Source organism: Triticum urartu, unplaced genomic scaffold (assembly GCF_056163025.1).
Source record: "Triticum urartu cultivar PI428250 unplaced genomic scaffold, HENAU_Tu73 scaffold2, whole genome shotgun sequence".
NCBI lineage: Eukaryota > Viridiplantae > Streptophyta > Magnoliopsida > Poales > Poaceae > Triticum > Triticum urartu.
The window spans coordinates 3146612-3156611 of NW_028260368.1; positions in this window are offsets into that span (position 1 = coordinate 3146612).

Sequence of the window (10000 nt, forward strand, 5' to 3'; positions counted from 1 at the left end):
TTATAGCTTTGATAGGATTTCTTATAATTTGGATTTGTTATTTTGGTATAAATCTATTAGGAATAGGCTTACATAGTTATGGTTCGTTTACATTAACACCTAAATGATTACATAAAATAAAACCTTCATGAAATGAAGGTTTTTACTTTTATGTTTTATTTGAGAACCCCTTGAACGCCTTATCAAAGGGTTCTCAAAAATTCGAGATAGATCTAATTATACTTTTTTACTTATTTCTGCATTATATACTTTTTTACTTATTTCTGCATTAATAGAGCAGACGAGTAAAAAAAAGCAAACCTATTTAGGATAATAATTGGATAAGAGAGCCTCTACCCTGTCAACGGATAGGGAGAGAACAAAATCTGGATAAATACCAATTCCTATTACTGGTAAAAAGATACAGATTAAAATAAAGAGTTCTCGTGGTCCAGAATCCACAAAATTTGCGTTTGGAACATTAAATAGCTTGTATCCATAGAACATCTGGCGTAACATAGATAATAAATAAATAGGAGTTAATATCATTCCAATTGCCATTACAAAAGTAATTAGTGTTTTTGGCATTAACAGAAATTTTGGACTAGTAATTAGTCCAAAAAATACTACTAATTCTGCGACAAAACCACTCATTCCTGGTAAGGCAAGAGAAGCCATTGAAAAGCTACTAAACATGGTAAAAATTTTAGGCATTGGGATAGATATTCCCCCCAGTTCTTCGAGATAAACAAGACGCATTCTATCAGAAGCGGTTCCTGCCAAGAAAAAAAGTGTAGCACCAATAAATCCATGGGATAATATTTGTAAAATAGCTCCATTGAGTCCAATGTTGGTTATGGAACCAATTCCTATAATTATGAAACCCATGTGAGATACAGAGGAATAAGCTATTCTTTTTTTGAAATTTCGTTGACCAAGAGAAGTTGAAGCTGCATAGATTATTTGGATCGCTCCTATTATTACTAACCAGGGCGAAAATAGATAATGAGCATGAGGTAACAATTCCATGTTGATCCGAATCAATCCATATGCTCCATCTTTAATAATATTCCCGCTAAAAGCATACATGTACTATAATGTGCTTCCCCATGGGTATCTGGTAACCACGTATGTAGGGGTATAATCGGCAATTTGACAGCATAAGCAATAAGGAAGCCAAAATATAAAAGTATTTCCAAGGTTGCAGGGTATGATTGATTAATTAATCTTTCCAAATCTAATCCTGGTTCGTTGGAACCATATAAGCCCATACCCAGAACTCCGATTAAGAAAAAAATGGAACCGCCTGCAGTATACAAAATAAACTTTGTAGCTGAATATAGACGCCTCTTCCCCCCCCACATGGATAAAAGTAAGTAAACAGGAATTAATTCTAACTCCCACATGATAAAAAAAAGTAAAAGGTCTCGCGAAGAAAATAATCCTATTTGACCACTATACATTGCGAGCATCAGGAAATAGAATAATCGCGAATTCCGTGTAATTGGCCAAGCTGCTAAAGTAGCTAAAGTAGTGATAAATCCTGTCAATAAAATAGATCCTAATGAAAGTCCATCGATTCCCAATCTCCAGTGGAAATCGAAGACATCTATCCATTTATAATCCTCCTTTAATTGGATTAAGGGATCCTCCAGTTGGAAATGATAACAGAACGCATAAGTCATTAGAAGGAATTCTAATAAACAAATAGATATAGTATACCACCTAACGACTTTGTTTCCCTTATGAGGTAAAAAGAAAATTAATGAACCTGCAAATATCGGCAAAACAACAAGTATTGTTAACCAAGGAAAATAACTCATGATAAAGTGATAAAGACAAGATACGTTTTGACCAGAAAAGCCCGTGCTCGATTATTTCGAGCACAGGCTTCTTCGGTAAAGAGGAATCAGACGATTCGAGTGAAGTTTTTTGTAACGTATCAATAAGATAGAGCCATGCTACGTGTTGTTTCAGGCCCTAAATAAACGCGGACACTTAAAAAATCTGTCGGGCAGGCAGATTCACATCTCTTACAACCACACAATCTTCGGTTCTCGGCGCGGAAGCAATTTGCTTGGCTTTACATCCATCCCAGGGTATCATTTCTAATACATCTGTTGGACAAGCTCGTACACATTGAGTGCATCCTATACATGTATCGTAAATTTTTACGGAATGTGACATTGGATCTATAAATTTTTCTTTTCAACATAAAATTTTTCGATCTGGTAAAAATGAAATTAGTACTATAATGAGTCATATGTATTGTAGACACCAGACGAAGCAATGGTTTATCCAAACTTCAAAAAAAAAAATCTATTTTTTAATCTGTTTGTGAGAAAGCGTGAAGAGAGCCAAGAGACTTTAATTTTGGATTTCAACAATAAATAAGAAATAAGAAAGAATTTTACGAATTGTACAGACGAATTCGAATTAGCCAATAAATTGGCTATCGTCTTTTCAATATAAATTATTGCAATATTCAAATTGCAATATCAATGAATTACAAATACAAAAATTCATTTAAGTGAAAAAGAATACTATGCAATAATCTACTAAAAAAAATGGATATTCTCAAATAATACTAAGAAAATAGTATTGATTTCTATTTATTTTAATATGTGCGCCTTTGTTTAGAGGATTCTATGTCTAATTATTCAAAAGTCTAATTATTCAATAAATTAGATTGATTGATACGAGTGGATTTCCTATTACGATGGATGGAAGAAAGAATGGATAGTCCAATAGCGGCTTCAGCAGCTGCAAGGGCTATAACAAAAATTGCGAAAATATCTCCTTTTAATTGGCGACTATCAAATAGATCAGAAAATGTTACGAGATTTAGATTAATTGAATTCAGTATAAGTTCAAGACATATTAGAGCTCTAACCATGTTTCGGCTTGTGATCAATCCATAGATACCAATCGAAAATAAATAGACACTCAAAAAAAGTACATGCTCAAACATCATTAACTAACTCCTTATCAATCTCGATTCATTTCAATATGAGGGCAAGAATTGAACCGATTCAATTAATTACAATAGAACAATTACACAACAAAAGAAAAAAAAAAAAAAAAAAAGGAGGTATTTGTTGGCAGTAGATGGATTTTACTAAATCAAAATTGTGATTCTTTAGTTATTTATTTTAGATTTGCAATTCTTATAATTTGTACTTTTTCTAAGTTTTCTTATTGCCGAGCCATAGTAATTGCACCTATTAAAGAAACTAGAAGAATTATGGAAATGAGTTCAAACGGAAGATAAAAATCGGTTGCTAAATGAATTCCAATTTGTTGAACATTATTTATGAGACCCTGTTCTACTATTTGGTTTGATCTTGTAGTCCAAAGAATTCCATACCACGACGTATCTGGGATAGTAGTCATTAGTGAAAAAACAATAGTTATACAAACGAGTGAAGTGAACCCATCTCCAATAGTCCAATAATTCTTATCTTTAGACCATTCTGAGCCATTTACGAACATTACAGCGAATATGATCAAGACATTTATGGCTCCCACATAAATAAGAAGTTGTGCGACAGCTACAAAGTAGGAATTTAATAAAAAATAGAATAAGGATATACAAACAAGAACTAATCCCAGCGAAAAGGCAGAATAAATGGGGTTGGTAAGTAATACTACTCCTAGACCCCCTAGTAGAAGAACAAATCCCCCAAATAGCATAAGAATCTCATGTATTGGTCCAGGTAAATCCATTATGGATAAAAAGAAATTAATAGTATAAAATTTTTCATGAACTGACTAAAACTAAAGGATTCAAGGAAGGAAAAAAGGATTAGGGTATTTTTTTGTGTATAAACTTATAGTTATAAATTATATTATATCACGAAAATCTAGTCTGATTTAAAATAAGAAATAATTTCCAATAAGCAGTAGTTTTTCGTTTTTCTTTATAGTTTAATTTTAAAGTTTAATAAAGAATTATTAGATTTTTATAACAGAAAGACAAAATCAAAGTTTAGTAATCAGTAATCGTTCTTGAATTCGAAGATTTTTCTTTGTTTATTTTACTTTCAGACGAATTCCTAATTGTTTGAATTGTGTAATCTCCCATTATGGAGATTGGTAACCGACTTAAAGCAATTTGATTGTAATTCAATTCATGACGATCATAGGTAGAAAGTTCATATTCTTCAGTCATTGATAAACAGCTTGTTGGACAGTACTCAACACAATTGCCACAAAATATACAAACTCCGAAATCAATACTATAATTAAGCAATTGTTTTCTTTTAATATCCTTTTCAAATCTCCAATCCACAACGGGTAAATCTATCGGACATACGCGAACACATACTTCACAAGCAATACATTTATCAAATTCAAAGTGGATTCGCCCTCGGAAACGCTCTGGTGTAATTGATTTTTCATAAGGGTAGTGAATCGTTATAGGTAAACGATTTGTGTGGGATAAGGTAGTTATGAAACTTTGACCTATGTACCTTGTAGCACGTATTGTTTGTTGACCATAACTCATGAACCCAGTTACCATAGGGAACATATTCATTCTAAATATCTATGAAAAAGATATGTTTCTTTCTCTTGTTTGAGAGAGCTTTTGTGTTGAAAATATTCTTACTATTATTGTATTATCTTATTTATAGTGAAACAAGTTGAGAAGAGGTTGTTAATAAGAGATTGCCCAGGGAAATAGGTAAAAGAAATTTCCATCCAAGATTTAATAACTGATCCATTCTCATCCTCGGTAAAGTCCATCTTATTGTGATAGAAATGAAGAGAAATAAATAAGCTTTAGTTAATGTAATAAATATACCCATTGTCATTTCCAAAATTCCAACTGCTTTATTCATTTGGAAAAAATCAAAAAAGGATATATAGGGAATAGATAAATTCCACCCGCCCAAGTAGAGAACTGTTACAAATAAAGAAGAAACTAATAAATTTAGGTAAGAAACAAGATAAAATAAACCATATTTGATACCGGAATATTCAGTTTGGTAACCTGCTACTAATTCTTCCTCCGCTTCTGGTAAATCAAAGGGTAATCTTTCACATTCTGCCAAAGAAGAAATTAAAAAAACCAGAAAACCTATAGGCTGACGCCAAATATTCCATCCAAAAAAACCGTATTTTGACTGTGCTTCAACTATATCAACTGTACTTGAACTGTTAGATAATCATAGTCGGTGATAACATCACAGTTCCCACCGCTATTTCAAAACCGTACATGAAACCTTAGCTTCATACGGCTTCTCTATGATCAGAAAAAGGAAAGGACTGTTTTGTTCCTAGCCCCGGGGGCGTAGATAGAATTAGATAAAATAAAATAGATTTGAAAGTCCTAAATTAGACCAAAGGAATTCCGTCTGCTAGAATAAGAAAAAGCGCTTCCGAATTGATCTCATCCTTTATAATATAATGAAAATTTTTCTTTGTTCAGTAATAACTTAATCTTGGAATAAAACACTTGTTACTTGTTATAGGAATTCAATTAATAAATGGAAAGAGTTGGGTATTAGTTCATGAGCAATTCTGCATGAATATGGATAGAGGAAGGAAATAATGAAAATTTTTTCTAGTGCACTCCATATCTTTTTTACTATTCTTCTTTCCCCAGGGAGGGGGTATTTAAAAAGAAAAAATGGATAAAGGGTTAATTCGTTCTTGATAGCCATTTCCTTAACAAGTGAATGGGAACATACTCTGGATCGGAATCCGAAGAAAGTACTACTTGATAATTTCTACAAATTGCAAGTCCTTATTATGATTCCTTTTATGGGCAAAAATCTCTAATGTTTTAGATTTTCCATTACTAATCCTTTATGTACTTTAGTGTTCCTAACCCTTCACTAACTTTTGGTGGATTCTTCTTATGGATTATTAAGTTATAGTAATAACTAGGAGTATTCTAGTAATGGAATTCCATATCGTGAATCCTTTATTCTTGGCCGCTTCAAGATATGATGACTAATTAAAAAATATCAACCTTGGGATAAAGAGTTTACACTGCTTATGTTTACTTCCACTTTTTTCTTGTACGTAGGAAATGAGATTTTTTCTTTTTACTACAAATTTATAAGCTGTTTTGTTTCACTCATATAGCTATCTAGTTTAACTTACCAACCCAAATACTAAATAAGAAAAGGAATATAAATAGTTAATGGATTTTATAGGAAAAAGATCTATTTTAACGAATCACACGTAGAGATATTGCTAGCACACAAAAAGTTAATGGTATTTCATAACTAATGGATTGAGCAGCAGCTCGTAGACCGCCTGAAAAAGAATATTTATTATTTGAGCTATATCCTGCCATAAGAAGACCAATAGGAGCTATACTTGAAATGGCAATCCATAAAAAAACACCAATACTAAGATCGGCTAAAACAAAATGATATCCCAAAGGGATAACTAAAAAACTTAATAAAACTGATATGACTGCTATAGAGGGTCCAATGCTAAATAAAGAAATATCTCCTCGGGATGGCAGAATATCTTCTTTAAAAAGTAGCTTAGTCCCATCTGCTATAGCTTGAAGCAGGCCCAGGGGGCCAGCATATTCAGGACCAATACGTTGTTGTATCGACGCAGATATTTCTCTTTCTAACCACACAATTACGAGTACCTCTATTGTTATTCCCAAAAGGAGGGTCAAAATGGGTAGAATCGATATCAGTCCATAGACTTCTTTTAATAATTCCAATTTCGAAAAAGAATTGATAGTTTCTACCTCTACCCTATCTATTATCATTTCAACGATCAACTTCCCCCATAATGATATCTATACTACCTAATATCGTCATGATATCAGCCAATTTCATTTTTTTAACTAGCTGAGGAAGAATTTGCAAATTAATAAACCCGGGTGGACGGATTTTCCATCTCCAGGGGAAAAGGCTATCATCTCCTACTAGATAAATCCCTAATTCACCTTTTGGGGCTTCTACTCTTACATAAAGCTCTTGTCTTGACAATTCAAAATTGGGCGAAGGTTTTTTACCAAGAAATTTATACTCAAAATCATTCCATTCAGAATTATTTTCTTTCTTAAAGCGTCGGACTTCTAAATTTTCATAAGGTCCTCCAGGAATTTTTTCTACAGCTTGTTGAATTATTTTGATGGATTCCCTCATTTCACCAATTCGTACTAAATAGCGAGCTAACGAATCCCCTTCTTTTTGCCATTGGACTTTCCAATCAAATTGGTTGTAAGACTCATAAGGATCTACTTTACGAAGATCCCATTGTATTCCAGAAGCTCGTAACATCGGTCCCGATAAGCCCCAATTTACTGCTTCTTCTCCGCTAATAAAACCTACTCCTTCAACTCGCTCTAAAAAAATTGGATTCTGTGTAATAAGTTGTTGATATTCAACAACTCCGCGTAAAAAATAATCACAGAAATCTAAACATTTATCGATCCATCCATAAGGTAGATCGGCGGCTACTCCTCCGATGCGAAAGTAATTGTGCATCATTCGCATACCTGTAGCAGCTTCAAATAGATCATATATTAATTCTCTCTCTCTAAAAATATAGAAAAAAGGAGTCTGTGCGCCGAGATCCGCCATAAAAGGTCCAAGCCATAGCAAGTGAGAAGCTATCCGGCTTAATTCTAACATAATTACCCTAATATAGCTGGCTCTTTGTGGTATTTGAATATTCTCCAAGAATTCTGGTGCATTTACTGTTATTGCTTCTGTAAACATAGTAGCTAAATAATCCCACCTTGTTACATAAGGTAAGTATTGTATAATAGTTCGGTTTTCCGCGATTTTTTCCATTCCTCTGTGTAAATACCCTAATATGGGTTCACAATCAATAACATCCTCACCATCGAGAGTAACGATCAGTCGAAGAACACCATGCATTGATGGGTGTTGAGGGCCCATATTGACTATCATGAGATCTTTTCTTGTAAGCGGTAGACTCATATCCTTTCTTCCTTAATTCATTATTCCATGAAAATGGATTATTCCATGAATTCCTCAAAGCGAGGCTCATCAAAATGAAAAATCTAAGACTACTATAAGACTACTAAAAAAATAATAAAACAAGAAAAAAATTTGAACGATTAAATTACTGCTCCCGAATATTCAACTGACCGATTAATTTCTTATAACGTACTCTATTTTTCTTTGCCAAATAAGCCAGCAAACGTCGACGTTTTCCCAAAAGTCTTCGTAGACCTCTTTCCGATGAAAAATCTTTTTTGTGTAATTCCAAATGTGAAGCAAGTCTCCGTATCTTATTGGTGAAACTGAATACTTGAAATTCAACAGAACCCCTGTTTTCTTCTTTTTCTTCTTTAACCATAAATCCAAAAATTTTTCTACCTCCTTTCTTTTTCATGTATTTTTCTGATCAGGAAAAATACAAAATTATGTCAGTTATTTTGAAGTTATTCTAATCTCGTACACACACAAATTTGCAATTATTCATCTACTACTGGAATTTGGATTTATTTTATCGATGCAAATTGGATTTGGATAGAAGGGTACATTCTTTCTAATATTTTAGATAGAAGAAATGTTTCTTCTATCTAAAATATTAGAAAGAATTTTGCTGATTTATTTATTGCTATATGCAATTTATGGAATTGATACACCATTTAATTGATATCATTTAGCAAAATGAAACACAGCATATGCATCCATCTTTTGGCTCGAGAATTTCACGGGATAGAGATATGGTATAAGAAATAGACTATTAAGTAACTCTAAATGAATTGTGGATACATCTGTATCCTTAACATACTGAAACGATTGTCATTATTCGTATCAAACCAATAGCGATTCATACAAGCTAAATCTTCTAATCAATGGTGGGCCAATAATGAATTTTTTTGCATATGTATTAAGACGCTTGGCCTGATTTCGAAATTGTCCAGAGTTTTATATGTTGTTTTCATTGCAAAATGATGGGTCTCCTTCCATAACTTTCCAATTACGAGTACGAGAATTGAAAGACATGAAAATTCTCAATTCTCTACGGCGTCTAGTAGATAGAAACAAGAAAATCAGAAGAATCTTTCTCTCTATTCACTATCATTCCGCGTCTTCGACTTCTATTAGTTTCTTTTCTTCTTTAATGCAATAGCTATAGTTTGATATAAGAATCCATTTCTCAAAGTAATGGAAACCATTCTCTTATAGGAAATGGTTCGAAAATCGCTATTCCACCTTTTAGGTATCGTGAAAAGTGATACCTGTGAAGATCGTGCATTTCAGTCAAATTCAGATCCGTTTTTCGAGTCCATGATATAATATAACCAAATTGGATAGATCTTCCACCTGTTTAGCTAAGAAAGAATAGATACAGAGGTGGATAATAGATCGATATGAAGATCATGAGCTGCCCCATAATGAAATCGCCAGTAGTCGCGAATATCTCCTTCTTCCCTAATCCAAGATTGGAGAAAGAAGATCTAAGAGGGACCTATGGAGAATGTAGTCAGAAATCCATAATAGAGTCCGACCACAACGACCGAATTAATTATCCTCATCGAGAAACTTAGACTACTAAATAGAAAAGATTTGAAAATCATGGCATGGGTCTCCTTTTTTTCTTTCTTTAGAGTTTTCTATATGCACAATTTCTCGATGTTTCGATGAGAATTTCTTGACTTTCCATATATAGAAAGAGATAGACTATAAATGACATCTCTTATGTCAATAAGACCAAAGGGATGGATATTAAATGATAGGAAGTGCTAGGAAGTGAAATAGAATGAAATAGAGCCACTTTGGGCTTCCCTATGAAATGAGGCATGGAACGGAGCCACTACGAAGAAATTATGGGAGTTACGAAAGAAGCTTCGGACTCATATTGTTCATGGGTTGAGAGCGGGAGTTGAACTCTAGGAGGTCGAATCCCCCCTTGTTCCTCAGTAGCTCAGTGGTAGAGCGGTCGGCTGTTAACTGACTGGTCGTAGGTTCGAATCCTACTTGGGGAGATTTTATTCATTCTTTAATGTAAGAATTTTAATGTAAGAATAAAGAATTGAATTAAAGGGCTTGCTTTGACCCTT